The sequence below is a fragment of the Staurois parvus genome, unplaced genomic scaffold, assembly GCF_062004578.1.
Source record: "Staurois parvus isolate SC_StPar_1 unplaced genomic scaffold, SC_StPar_1.0 ptg000091l, whole genome shotgun sequence".
In the NCBI taxonomy this organism is placed as follows: domain Eukaryota; kingdom Metazoa; phylum Chordata; class Amphibia; order Anura; family Ranidae; genus Staurois; species Staurois parvus.
The window spans coordinates 4053846-4069358 of NW_028317887.1; the positions used below are offsets into that span (position 1 = coordinate 4053846).

The following is a 15513-nucleotide window of genomic DNA, read 5'->3' on the forward strand; positions in this document are numbered from 1 at the left end:
CCCGTTTTCATTAACACCTGTAATCCTCTAATAGTGTTTTCTTCAAAGTATATGCTGGTAGCGACCAGTCACGCTAGGAATATTTTTCATAGCAATCTAAGTATAGTTAAACTAAGTGGTAATGAAGTGCCAGGCAGATATTTTTTTTTTCATTGAATGCTTACCAGATGGTGCCAAACAGATATTTGAAAACACTTAAAAATCTCATTACAGTAATTCAGGAGGAGAATATTTTAATTCAAGTTTTGTTTTCTTAAGTGGCATTTGGGGGTCTCTGGGTAGGCTTTGTGTTGTTTTGTGGGTTATTATTTGCTGGTTACTATACACTATATGATCAAAGGTTTATGAACATCTGCCCATCACACCTACACTATACAAACTATTGGACACAGTTGTTTCAAGTGAAGGATATTGTTAATGCTACAGAATACACTGAGATTTTAGAAAATTGTGTCCTTCCAACCTTGAGGAAGCAGCTTGAGGATGACCTGTTTCTGGTTAGCATGACTGTGCCCCTGAGCACAAAGCCAGGTCCTTGAAAACAGAGTTTGAAGAGTTTGGTGTGGAGGAAATGGCCTAAACAGAGCTCTAACCTTTATTGTATTACCTTTGGGGCGATTTGGTATGCCGATTGCGAGCTAGGTGTTTTTCATCCCAAGTCAGTACGTAACCTCAAAAATGCCCTCTTAGCTGAATGGAAACAAATTCCAACAGAGACAATGAGATGTAGTTTATTTTCTCAATTGATGGTGTTGAAAGTAATATTAAATGCAAAACAGGTAATGTATTGCAGTTTATCAGTCCCTAAACCCACTGATTTAGCCGTTTGCCAAAACAGTGTCAGCTGTTCTGTTATTTGTGCTGTCCAAAACAGTTACATTCAAGGCATGCCATGGGTAACTCTCAGTTTTGTTCTCATAACCGAACTGTCAAGTCTTCAAATGACTGGTGTCATTACTAATTACATGTGGAGCACCATGGCAACTGCAGATCAAGCATAGTTTACAATGGCATCTTCCTTGTTTGTAAAGGATAAGAGGGTTTGGTTCCACATTAAATGTTGGGGCTGGATTAGTTTTCTTTTTTTAGACTTTGTTTTTCTTTTTTTTACCTTTTGATCCTGTCAGTAACACATTTTCTATCCTGGGGTGTATTCACTCTGGATGGAGGATCAACATAGAGACCTATGGACTGCGGCATTGTCAATATAAGAAGGTAGTGTTAGATGCACTAACAGACTTGATTGACAAATTAAAACTGAACTCCAGCTAACACATTTTAAGCAGTTACAGAACATTTTTTTTTTCTCTTGGGATAAAGGTATTACATAAAGGAAATAAAAGCTGACCATTGTAACCACCGCTGTAAAAGTTAAATGGTTGTCTCAACCCTCTAACTGCCACATTTGATGGAAAGCTTGGTCTGTTAAGCTAAAAAATAAATTACTTAGGTCTTGTTCACACATGCATGCTTAAGCGTACATGCTTGTGAGGGCAATGCTTTACTTGCATGGGATGCACAGAACACCTGTGCATCTGCGTGCAGGCAGTCCCATCAATGTCATTTGGGATGTAGTGGTTCCACAGAAATGGCTGCTGCTCCCAATTTGACATTTGTGTAGGTGCTGATGTGCGTGCGGGTGCTTGTCCTTAAATACAGACAGTGTGAGTTTAGGGCACGCAACTGCACATCTGTGCATCCCTGTGCAGCAGGCAGTCCTATTAATGTAAGTTGGGACACAGCAGCTATACAGACACAGCTGGTGCTCCCAATATGACATCAGTGCGGGTGCGGATGCCTGTCTCTGAACATATGCTGTCTGCATTCAGGGACACCCCCCCCCCCCAAACCCAAAAGGATCTTGTATTATGAGCAACAGCTGTGTCCCAATTGATATGTGTGGGACTGCCTGCACATGGATGCATGGAACACCTACAGTGTCTTGAAAAAGTATTCATACCCCTTAAATTTTTCCACATTTTGTCATGTTACAACCAAAAAACGTAAATGTATTTTAATAGGATTTTATGTGATAGACAAACACAAAGTGGCACATAATTGTGAAGTGGAAAGAAAATTTTTTACAAATATCTGAAAGTTGCGGCATGCATTTGTATGCAGCCCCCCGGGGTCAATACTTTGTAGAACCTCCTTTCGCTGCAATTACAGCTGCAAGTCTTTTTGGGGATGTCTCTACCAGCTTTGCACATCTAGAGAGTGAAATTTTTGCCAATTCTTCTTTGCAAAATAGCTCAAGCTCTGTCAGAATGGATGGAGAGTGTCTGTTAACAGCAATTTTCAAGTCTTGCCACAGATTCTCAATTGGATTTAGGTCTGGACTTTGGCTGGGCCATTCTAACACATGAATATGCTTTGATCTAAACCATTCTATTGTAGCTCTGGCTGTATGTTTAGGGTCGTTGTCCTGATGGAAGGTGAACTTCCATCTCAGTCTCAAGTCTTTTGCAGACTCTTAACAGGTTTTCTTCTAAGATTGCCCTGTATTTGGCTCGATCCATCTTCCCATCAACTCTAATCAGCTTCCCTGTCTCTGCTGAAGAAAAGCATCCCCACAACATGATGCTGCCACCACCATGTTTCACGGTGGGGATGGTGTGTTAAGGGTGATATGCAGTGTTAGTTTTCCACCACATGTAGCGTTTTAATTTTAGGCCAAAAAGTTCAGTTTTGGTCTCATCTTACCAGGGCACCTTCTTTCACATATTTGCTGTGTCCCCTACATGGCTTCTCGCAAACTGCCAACAGGACTTTCTTTCAACAATGGCTTTCTTCTTGCTACTCTTCCATAAAGGCCAGATTTGTGGAGTGCATGACTAATAGTTGTCCTGTGAACAGATTCTCCCACCTGAGCTGTGGATCTCTGCAGCACCTCCAGAGTTACCATGGGCCTCTTGGCTGCTTCTCTGATTAGTGCTCTTCTTTCCTGTCCTGTCAGTTTAGGTGGACGGCCATGTCTCGGTAGGTTTGCAGTTGTTCCATACTCTTTCCATTTTTGGATGATGGATTAAACTGTGCTCCATGAGATGTTCAAAGCTTGTGATGTTTTTTTATAACCTAACCCTGCTTTAAACATCTCCACAACTTTATCCCTGGTCTGTCTGCTGTTTTCCTTGGCCTTCATGATACTGTTTGTTCACTAATGTTTTCTAACAAACCTCTGAGGGCTTCACCAAACAGCTGTATTTATACGCAGATTAAATTGCTATGGAAATTGCAATGGATGCTATTTACTAATTAGGTGACTTCTGAAGGCAATTGGTTTCACTAGATTTTAGTTAGGGGTAACAGAGTATAGGGGGCTGAATACAAATGCACACCACACTTTTCAGGTATTTATTTGTAAATAAGTTTGAAAACCATTTATCATTTTCTTTCCACTTTACAATTATGTGCCACTTTGTTTTGCTCTATCACATAAAATCCCAATAAAATACATTTATGTTTTTGGTTGTAACATGATAAAATGTGGAAAATTAAGGGGTATGAATACTTTTTCAAGGCACTGTATGCATCCTGTGTAGACAAACATAGCCCTCACACAGGTGTACGCTATAGTGCACCCTTGAGACTGAGGCCTAACTGGCCTGTTCAGCGGGTGAAAATAAAGGGAAAAAAGCATAAAAAAATTAATGCAACCACCACATCTAAGAAATTGGTAAGCTACAGTATAATTCCTTTTTTTGTTTTTGAGTTTATTACAGCTTAAATTTTTGATATCCAAATGCCTGGATTAGATTAAGCGAGAGGTGCTCATTTTCACTTTCCACGTTCGCTTTATTGGTTTCTTTTTTCACTTTGTTTGATGAAAAATAATGTGACGCCCACTGAAGATGTTCCTTTGTTTTTAGCACTTTCTGAAAGAAAGAATACTGTAATCTAATGGGCTAGGATGTGTTTTTGAAACAAGCTTCCCTAAGTAAACAAATTAGTCTAAACAGTGGAGTGTGCAGTTGAGTAGGAAGTCTGACAAACCAAAGAGAATTACGGTGTATATGTATATGCATTTTGTTTTGGTCCACTGTTTCCTGGTGCAGCTTTGTAGCTTCCTGTGTCATCTTGCTACTCATTCGACAATGTAACAGCAAGGTGATGAAGCTCATAGATTGTCTACTGAGGTGACACCTGACTGGTTTTTCACTGTGCAAAGTGAGTATTAGTATTTACTAATGCTGCTGCAGTCTCTCATAATAATTAGATTTCTTGGCTTGTGGAGAGAACACACACACTCTCCCCCATCCTGCAGTGCAGTGTCACAGACAGGTACTTGAATTGACAACCACCTGCACTGTAGTTTACAGCTGATAATAAGATCTACCAGTGCAGTACAGACAGGGTTAATTGTGGTCATTACTAACTCCCCAGCCTCCTCTGCCTAGCAGAGGGTAACTTCAGTTTTGGAGTTTTCAGAAATCCGCAAGTAAAAATGTAAACAACATTTTTTTTAAATTATACTATGCAAATGAGAACATGTAACAAATATAAAGTAAGTATCCTTGTTTGGCTGCATAAGTATAACTACACTTTAACTACTTGTCAACCGCAGATAGCCGAATGACGGCTACACTGCGGCCGGCCAGTTTGGGGAGGGCGTCATATGACGTCCTCCCAGAACGCGCTCTCCTGCGCGCTTCCGGGGCGCGCACCCGGCGATCTCCGTGATCGCTGTGTCCTACGGACACAGCTGATCACGTGATGTGGTAAAAGGCCAATCACAACAGCCTTTTACCACTTGATCAGCTGTGTCCAATGACACGCTGATCTCCGGGAAATGCAATTGCCGGTTCTCGGCTGCACTTTCCTCATGCTGTCAGAGCGTGAGGAAAGTACTGCCAAGAACCGGCAGTTGTCAGAGCGGGGATCGGCACCTATCATCAGGGCACTGATGATCAGTGCCCTGATGATCGGTGCCACCCACCAGTTCCGCCCACCTGTGCCCAGCAGTGCACCCATCTGTGCCCAGCAGTGCACCCACCTGTGCCCAGCAGTGCCACCCAGCAGTGCCACACACCTATGCCCAGAAGTGCCACCTACCTGTGCCCAGCAGTGCCACCCACCTGTGCCCGCCCATCAGTGCAGCCCAGCAGTGCTGCCAGTCAGTGCCACCAGTCAGTGCCCAGCGGTTGTGCCAGTCAATGCCTAGCAGTGCTGCCAGTCAGTGCCCAGCAGTGATGCCAGTCAGTGCCACCTATCAGTGCTGTCTATTAGTACCCATCATCAGTGCCGCCTATCAGTGCCGCCTATCCGTGACACCTCATTAGTGTTGCCTATCAGTGCTGCCTATCCGTGCCACCTTATTAGTGCTGCCTATCAGTGCTGCCTATCAGTGCCCATCAGTGCCGCCTATCCGTGACACCTTATTAGTGCTGCCTATCAGTGCCCATCAGTGCTGCCTATCAGTGCCCATCAGTGTCGCCTATCAGTGCCCATCAGTGCTGCCTCATCAACGCATCAGTGAAGGAGAAAAGTTACCTGTTTGCAAAATTTTATAATAGAAACAAAGAAATTATTTTTTTCACATTTTTTTGCACTTTTTTTGTTTATAGCACAAAAAGTAAAGCGCCCAGCGGCGATTAAATACCACCAAAAGAAAGATCTATTTGTGAGAAAAAAATTATAAAAATTTCATATGGGTACAATCTTGCATGACCACGCAATTGTCAAAGTGCGACAGCGCTGAAAGCTGAAAATTGGCCTGGTAAAGAAGGGGGTATAAGTGCCCGGTAGGCAAGTGGTTTAAAGAGGAACTTCACTCCCCCACCCCATGTTTCCTCCTCTTTCTTTTTAGAAGTGTTATGCACAATTCACAAAGTCACCCAATCCTCAAATCCAGCTTTGTTCTATTATGATCTGCTTTGTCATTGTCACAAGCTGGATCTGGTGCTGTTCTTTTTTTTGCTGATGTCATCTGGGGCCTCTTCCGGTTCATGTAACCTGGCTCCCTGATTATGCGTTGCTGCACGCGACCTCCTCCAGCTGCATGAATGAAATGTGAAGCATCCTGGGATATGTGACGTGTGTTCCAGAGCGCTTCAGAGTGGAGGAGGAAGACCTATACCTCGAAACTCGTCAGTCACTCGTGGGCTATAGGATAATGCACTAAGCTGGTGCGCCCTCTGCTTGTGCTTTGCAGTTGCTTTAGGACTTCCGTAGTCTTGGGAGGGCAGCAAGGCTTGAAGTAGTTTCCCTGGGACGTGGAGATCATCTTAGCATCTGTATTAGGATATCACACTAATGCGCAGGAGGTGGTTTATCTGATTGTACTGGTTTGCCCTTCGCTTTCAGTCTACCACAGTAAGCATAGTTACAGTAGGATATGTGATGATTTTATTGGTGATGTCAGTCAAATCATGTGGTAGATGGCAGGGCTGTGCCTCACTACCTGTGTCATTGCACATGGGCAGTGATGCTTGGGATCAAGCAACTAGGTGTACCATGATAGGAAGTGGCTTCCTATGGTGGCACACCAAGAAGAGGAGGAGCCAGGGGCACCAGCAGGAGGACCCAAGAAGAGGAGGTTCAAGTCTGCTGCATGCAATTCTATTGTACAGGGCAGGTAAGTATAAACCTAATTGTTATACAAAAAAATAAAATGTAAGATTTCTCAGTCACTTTAAGTCTATCTTAGTGTAGATGTTTTTCAATGTTATCACACTAAGTTAGCAAACATACATAGCTACTGTACACGTAAATGTCTTTATTGCCAACATTTTATCCTTCGTTGTGTAGGATCTGTATACGGCAGTTTGTAAATAGTTAGGACCTTTCAGTTGTCCTGCTTTCTGAGTTGTCAAATTAACTTGTGTTGTGTAGGAGTAGTTTGCTGCTACACCCCGATGAACCAGCTTCCTGTAACCTGGCAGTAAGTACTTATGTTTATCTAGTACAATAGCTCACTTGCCTCTGTAAGTAAATCATTGTAATCTCTATTTAAAAACCTAGTGATCATCTTCAAAGGGAATATTAGTCTTATTTTGTTTATATGAAAATTACATAGTTACTGGACATGTGCCTTTATTACCTGCCCACAGCAATGATTTTATACCAATGCTATTATGGAGTGCAAGGGAATCCACATCAGACTTCCGATAACTATGGTCAGACAATTGCCCATTGGTTTCTGTGGTGCTGCAATTTGCACATATTGAGTTTACGTTGTTTTTAATAAATAAGCTTATAGCTAAAAATACGCAATGAGAATGGGTGGCACTTCACTAGAGTTTATAAAATAAGCGGGTTACATTTATAAATCCAACCTAGATTTTAATACAGGAAAAATAACGAACAGTGTTAAAAGTCAAACTCCAGTCAAAATGTTTAATTTAATCAGAATGGGGATAAGTTAGAACTGCATCAGGCTTTTATTACCTTCTCTTTTAGTGAGATTACCCTTCACTTCCTGTTTTGGTGACTAAAGAGAATATGAAGGTAATCTTCATAATGAGAACATAGACAGAAATAGATACTTGACAGTAGTGGTAAGCCTTTCCCACATAAAAGGTTGCAAACCCTTACATATACCCAGTGAAGTCACTGGCCTCAATTGATACACAGAGATGAAACAAAACCTCCTTCATAAGTTGTACCTATTTATCTGCCATCCTCTCTCCTCTAAAGCCATTAAAAGCACATAGACCAATGGCTATTTCTCAGCTCCAGAAGGCAGAGGGCAGGGATCTGCTGTCACACACTGCACAGCATAGAGGAGGGAGCAGAGTGTAATCTGAGACCTGGTGAAGGGAATGGACACTCCCTACACAGACTCATAGGAAATCTTGCACAGCTGAGTCTGTCGTCACCTTTTCTGTGCTGAAAGCGAGGCGGGCCATCTCCTGGGATTCTGTGATGTTGGCAAAACAAGAGGGTTAAAATCACTTTAAATAAAAGGAAGTGATTTGTTTGTGTATTTTGAGAGCTTCATCTACCTTTTTTTCCCAGTTACTACACAGGAAGTTAAGGGAAGATAAGGTCACAGTAACAACAAAAACATGCCAGAGGTTCTAACCCTTTCACAAACTTTTGGAAACCTAAAATACATTGAGTGGTGTTTGGGCTTTGTTTAATCAAAAAACAGAAACATACATTTGTTAAAATGAGACATTGTCACATCAGAAATAAGTACATGGTCAACCATAGACATTAACCACATGCCGCCCAGCCACTGTAGAAATACGGCGGCAGGGTGGCACAGCTGGGCAAAACCACGTTTTAAAATGTGTGTTTGCAAAACAGGTAGGGGGCACGCGCAAGGTGCGCCATCGCCCTACCTGTCCCGCCAATCACGGCCGTGGATGTCAGTCGCCGGGTCACAGCCGTTCGTTACCGGCTGTGTCCTGCCGATTAGCGGCAATCACTGACAGAGAGCAGGGCTGCAGCAGCTCTGCTTTCTGTCAGTTCCCTGTCAGCTCCTGACATGCTGAGCCGGAGAGAAGAGTTTATCTCTCCCGATCAGCGTGTCACCCGTGCAGTACACACCCCCGCCCCCTAGTAAAACACTCCCCTCACACCCTTTCAGTAAATAAAAAAGTTAACTCCTTCCTCCCCAGTGCCATTAGTACAGTGTCAGTGTTTTTTTTGGTTTTTTTTGCACTGATCACTGTATTGGTGTCACTGGGGATGTCAGTGACCCCAAGTCAGTTCCCCCCCAGTGTCAGAATGTCCGCCGCAGTCCCGCCATAAGTCGCTGATCACCGCCATAAGTCACTGATCGCCGCCATAAGTCGCTGATCGCCGCTATTATTAGTATAAAAAAAATTACAAATCCCAGTATCTTTCCCGCCATTTGTAAACACTATAACTTTCACGTAAACCAATTAATTTACACGTATTGGGGTTTTTTTTTTAGCAAAGACATGTCGCAGAATGCATTTTGGCCAAAATTTATGAAGAAATTTTGATTTTTAAATTTTTTTTACTGGACGTGTTTTATAGCAAAAAGTCCAAAATATTGTTTTTTTTCTCAAAATTGTCAGCCTTTTTTTTTTTATAAAATAAAAAACACACAGGCGATCAAATACCACCGAAAGAAAGCTCTATTTGTGTGAAAAAAGGACATAAATTTAATTTATGTACCGTATTGCATGACCGCGCAATTGTGCGTTAAACTAGCACAGCGCTGTATAGCAAAAAAAATGGCGTAAATTGCAGTATCTATACCATCGTTTGTAGACACTATAACTTTCACACAAAGCACTTATTGGAATTTTTTTTTACCAAAAACATGTAGCAAAATACATTTTGGCCTAAATTTATAACTAACTTTGAGTTTACTATATATTTTTTATAGCTGAAAGTAAAAAATATTGTTTTTCTTCAAAAATTTTGGTCTTTTTTTGTTTATAGCATAAAAAATAAAAAGCACACAGATGATCAAATACCACCAAAAGAAAGCTCTATTTGTGTGAAAGAAAGGACGTAAATTTTGTTTGGGTGCAGCATTGCATGACCGCGCAATTATTAGTTGAATTAGTGCAGCGCCGAGTAGCAAAAAGAGGCCTGTCATTAAGGGGGGTAAATCCTCAGGGCGGCAAGTGGTTAAACAGAAGTAGGTTCTGGAGCAGCTTTCCTGATGACTTACCAATCAATGCCAACAATATGTAAAAGGCAGAATCTAGAAAGAAGCTTCCATTTTGTGTGCAACATATACAGAAATGAGATGGTAAACTAGTGTAAGTTGTTTAATTAAAACTCCAACCCCATAAAGCAGAGCATGTAGAGATAGAACAAGATAGTAGCTTGCTGTACTCACTGGAGGAGTGCATTGCAAGTATAGCTTTGTCTTAGCCATCTTTCCGGGATTCTACAGAATTTCTGTGGCCATCCCTGGTGAATATAATCAAATTGTATAAGAGAGAACCATTAATCTCAGAGTTCCACTGAGCCCTAGTAGGATCCATCCATAGCTTGATCGTAAAATCATTTTGCGTGTTAAAAATAATGTTTCCTGAAGTACCAAAGAATCTTGTCTAGTTGAGACTAGGTCTCTCAAAACACCCAGAAGGCATAATTTGGGGTTCAGGGGTACCTAGGAGCTCATAAGTTCATTGAAATATTGGACAATCTGCTTCCAGTAATCGCAATTTACCATGTAATCTTATAACATATCATGTAAAGTGCCTACAGTTTGGAGGCCTGACATTTGAGTGCCAGTTCACATATATGCGGATTGGATGTGATTTGAACCATGACGTGATAAAAAACATTACTTCCTATGGTGCCTGTTCACATATATACAGTGCACTAGCAGTGCTGATTCAGTGCAATTTGAAAAAGAGTCATGTTCAATTTCTGAGCAGTGCCTTCAGGTTCAGGTGCGTATTACAGGCTATTGACTTCTATGTAAACCGTTTCTAAACCACATTTGTGTGAACAGGATAAAATCCTGAGCTAATCCTATCCTGAACCTGAACCTGACATGAACCACTGAACAACTACTGTGTCAATTAGCTGTGAAATATGAGCTCCAATCCGCACTGTGAATCAGCTCTTAGGTATAATGGACAAGAAGAACTTGAGAATCTAGTTAGTTGAATTGGGGTCAAATGTATGAGTTTATCTGACATTTGAATTGAAATGGACCATGTGCCTCTAATGTCTTCTCCCACTCATTATCTCCCTCTCTCAGGTTGATTTTTGTACAGAAAGTGAGCTCTGGGGATAGATAGTATTGAATATAAATGATTGAAAGTGGACATATTTTGATATTACTTCTTTAAATTAAGAGTTATAAGTGGAGTAATATGCCTATCCCAGTCACAGACATTTCGCCAAGAGCACATTATCTGTCAGATGTGTTTCATTTAGAACAATGGTATCTGCCCAAAGTTTTTCAAGATATTGGAGGGCAGCAGTCTGATTATATCCTAGAACCCCTAGTGTTCCAAGGTACCAATTTTGGGGGACCAAGACAGATGTTGTTGAAATTTAGGCTGGACCAAATATTATGTAAATACAAAAAGTATGTAAATACAATAGTTGACCATGGGTCAGAACTGTAATTATAAGCTTCCATACCAGCTACATGTCTTGGAGGTATATGAATGGCAAATGGAAAGGAAAAAGTCCCCGAAAATTTCGAACCCTCCCACCTCTGCCTCTGCCCCTGAAAGTGTGAGCATAAACCCAGAACAAACATTTTAACAAAGTTGCAAAGTACAGCATAATTTGGTACACAGTTGTCTAGAATAGTGCTTAGTAATAGTAAAACTTGAACAATAAAACAATGAAAAAAAAATACCTTAAAAAAAGAAGAAAAAAACAAACAATAAAGCTCTGTTCATAAAACAGCAGAATCTAGGTGGGCGAAAATCTGGTTAATGCAAGAGTATAAAGATTTAAATGACTTGCATTACACATCTCCTGAATCATATGCAAAGTAGAACTCACCCACTGAGGTTGAAGCAGAGCCGAAAAGTAGATCATTCTTTGTATCCATGTATTATCCAAAGTGAAAAGATGCTAAGCCAGGAGAGAGGCAAACATGATCCTAAAAGAGTAGTTATTGGGGACTGAGTAGTTTGGGGACAAAGGCCTTCAGGTTAAGGCAATTATCACAGGAATCCCAAGTCATCTTAACTAGAGAAGACAAAAAAGTTACTAAGGTTGTTAAAGCGGAACTACAGTGCACCTGAGCACCATAAACAAAAACGCAATTTAATTCATTTTTAACCACTTGCTCTCCTGGGGATTTACCCCCCTTCATGACCAGGCCTTTTTTTGCTATTTGACGCTGCACAACTTCAGCTGGTAATTGCGCGGTCATGCAATGCTGTACCCAAACAAAATTTACGTTTTTTTTCACACAAATAGAGCTTTCTTTTGGTGGTATTTGATCACCTGTGCGCTTTTTATTTTTTGCGCTATAAACATAAAAAGACCAAAAATGTAAAAAAAAATTATATTTTGGCTATGAAAAATATATAGTAAAGTTAGTCATAAATTTAGGCCAAAATTTATTCTGCTACATGTATTTGGTAAAAAAAAAATCACACTAAGTGTATATTGATTGCTTTGTGTGAAAGTTATAGCGTCTACAAACTATGGTATAGATACTGTAATTTATGCCATTTTTTGCTATACAGTGCTGCACCCGTTTAACTGACAATTGCGCGGTCATGCAATGCTGTACATAAATGAAATTTATGTCCTTTTTTTCACACAAATAGAGCTTTCTTTCAGTGGTATTTGATCACATGTGCGCTTTTTATTTTTTGCATTATAAACAAAAAAATACTGAACATTTTGAAAAAAAACAAAACAATATTTTCTCATTTCTGTCATAAAAATATCCAAAAACTCAAATTTCCTCATAAATGTAGGCCACAATGTATTCTGCTCCATGTTTTTGGTAAAAAAAAGAATCCCAATAAGTGTATATTGATTGCTTTGCGTAAAAGTTATAGCATCTATGGTATAGATCAGTGTTTCTCAGCCTTTTTTCAGTCAAGGCACCCTTTAATATTATGAACAGCCTTGAGGCACCCCATTCTAAAATGGGGTGCCTCAAGACTGTCCATAATTTTAAAAAGGCAGCCCATTTTACAATGTGAAACTATTCTAATAGTTTTATATAACACCGCAACATCCACACATGTAGGACACCCAACATTAGAGGTGATTTATTCTTCCAAAGCAAATACACTTTTGCACACTGGTACTGACTAGTATTCCAGTGTTTCTCTTCTCCCTCATTTTTTCTCCATCGCTAAGCTAATGTGACCACAGCGATGATTGAGAGGGGCAGGGGAGGGTCAAACTAGGATGCTGTGCAGGCAGCTGACATCCTCCTTATTAACTGATGATGTCATTGGTTGTCAGGACGCCAGTGGCTAGAAGGTCGTAATGGTGCACAATGAAAACCTGTGGCTTTGTGTAACTAAAAGGCAGGCTTGTCCACCCGCTGGCTTGTATACAAGTTTTGGGCAAGTTTTAGACATTTTGCCAAGGCATTCCAGGCTGGCTGGGCACCCTGGTTGAGAAAGGCTGGTATAGTAGGCACCGCTACTCCAGTGATCTCTACTAGCTTCCAGGTCTCAGGCAGTGACCTGATCTCCACCTGATGGCTAGTATACAAGTTTTGGGCAAGATTTAGACATTTTGCCAAGGAACCTCTGAAGAAATCTCAAGGCATCCCAGGGTGGCTGGGCATCCTGGTTGACAAGTTTGGTATAAATAATGGAATTTACACAGCTGACTTTACTTTCTGACTGCCTATCACATTTCTTTAGGTGCTAAAATACCAGTACAGTACAAACACCCCCAAATGATCTTTTTTGGAAAGTAGAACACCCTAAGCTATGTGCTGAGAGGCATATTGAGTCCATGGAAAAAAAAAAATTTTTCCACTAGTTTTTGGAAAATGACAAAAACTTTTTTTTTATTTTTACACAAAGTTGTCACTTAAATGATATATTGCTCACACAAGCCATGGGTATATGTGGCATCACACCCCAAAATACATTCTGCACCTTCTACCGAGTATGGGGATACCACATGTGTGAGACTTTTTGGGAGCCTAGCCACATACAGGAGCCTGAAATCCAATGACCACTTTGAAAGCCCGAAAGTGCATAACTTATTAATTCCTCCCTACCTATCACAGTTTCGAAGGCCCTGAAATGCCAGGATAGCACCCCTTTTTGGAAAGTAGACACCCCAAGGAATTTAACCACTTCCAGTCCGGACACTTTTACCCCCTTCCTGTCCAAGCCAATTTTCAGCTTTCAGTGGTATCACATTTTGAATGACAATTGCGCGGTCATGCAACACTGTACCCATATGAATTTTTTAGCTTTTTTTTAGACAGATAAAGCTTTATTTTGGTGGTATTTATTCACCACTGGGATTTTTATTTTTTTGCTATGTAAATTAAAATGTCCAAAAATTTAGAAAAAAAGTGTTTTTCTTATAAAATTTTGCAAATAAATAGTATTTCATCATACATCTTGGCCAAACTTTATTCCGTTATATTTTTTGTAAAAAACAAAATAACCCATATTAGTTTATAACCAAAAATTATAATTTTTAAACATTTTTTTTTAGATTATTTTTATTTTTTTATAATATTTATTTATTTTTACATACTGTCTGTCAGGAATGGACTCACCACAGGTGGTGCTGGGGTTCACCTGCCTTGTGGGCTGCAGTACCAGTGCTGGCCAGCGGGTGCTCTCAGCAGCCAGAATCTCATTCCTGCAGTCAAGCTATCACCTGAAGCTGATTGCAGGAGGTGTTTTTAAGCAATGGCCAGGCCTGCAGTCAGTGCCTTGGTGTATTGTGCCCATGAGCCCCTGTGCCTGATCCTGTCATCTGCCTTCCTGATCCCTCTGCCTGACTCCTGACTTTGATAGAACTCTGCCTGCACCAATGTTGGCTATTCCTGACCACTCTCCAGCCCGCTCCTTTGGTTGACTACGCTCTGCCTGCTGCTTTGTGTCTTGTCTGCCCGATGGTTCCTGACCCGGCCTGCCTGACCACTCCACCTCACCAGCCATGACTGCTCTTCTCTGTGTACATTCCGTTATCAGTTGGAGGTTTGGTTTTGTGTATATTGTGCGTTTTATATTTGTGTATAGCCTTTAATAAATTATATTGTTACACCATACTTGAGCTTGCGTTTCCCTGTGTCAGTTCACACATCTTTGGTCATACCTGGAGCCCTGACACTGTCACCCTAGCAGTACAGTGTCACCATGGTGACACTGTACTACTTGTGAGGGGTGATGAAGATTTTTTTTTTTTTTTTACACTGATTGCTTTTAGACCCATAAAGGCTGTAAAAGCAATAATTTCTCCTCTCTAGCTGCATTCCTGAAGCCATTGAGAACTACTGAGTGAGCTGTGATTGGTCAGTCCCCCCAATGTCAGAATGCCCACTGCAGTCGCTGATCGCCGCCATTACTAGTATAAAATATATTTTTTTTTAAATTCCAGTATATATACCGTCATTTGTAGAAGCTATAACTTTCACATAAACCAATTACTTTACATGTATTGGGATTTTTTTTTTAGCAAAGACATGTAGCTGAATATGTTTTGGCCTAAATTTATGATGAAATTTGATTTGTAAAATTTTTTTTACTGGATATGTTTTAAAGCAAAAAGTCAAAAATATTAGGTTTTTTTTTGTTTATAGCGCAAAAATTAAACACAGAGGCGATCAAATACCACCGAAAGAAAGCTCTATTTGTGGGGAAAAGGACATAAATTTATTTTGGGTGCAGTATTGCATGACCGTGCAATTGTCAGTTAAAGTAACGCAGCACTGTATCGCAAAAAATGGCCAGATCAGGAAGGGGAGTAAATCCTCTAGAGGGCAAGTGGTTAAATACCACCAAAAGAAAGCTCTAGTTGTATGAACAAAATGAAAACATTTAGTTTGGGTACAACGTTGCATGACCGTGCAATTGTCGTTCAAAGTGTGAGAACGCTGTAAGCTGAAAATTTGCCTGGGCAGGAAAGGGGTAAAAGTGTCCGGTAGTGAAGTGGTTAAACAAG

General features: G+C 40.6%; 1 protein-coding gene across 4 annotated transcripts in view; it reads left to right on the top strand.

Annotated features, from left to right (window-relative positions):
• The window catches only part of PTPN13 (protein tyrosine phosphatase non-receptor type 13), a 375298-nt gene that overhangs the window by 199508 nt on the left and 160277 nt on the right, over positions 1-15513 (top strand). The gene's annotated exons all lie outside the window — the stretch shown is intronic.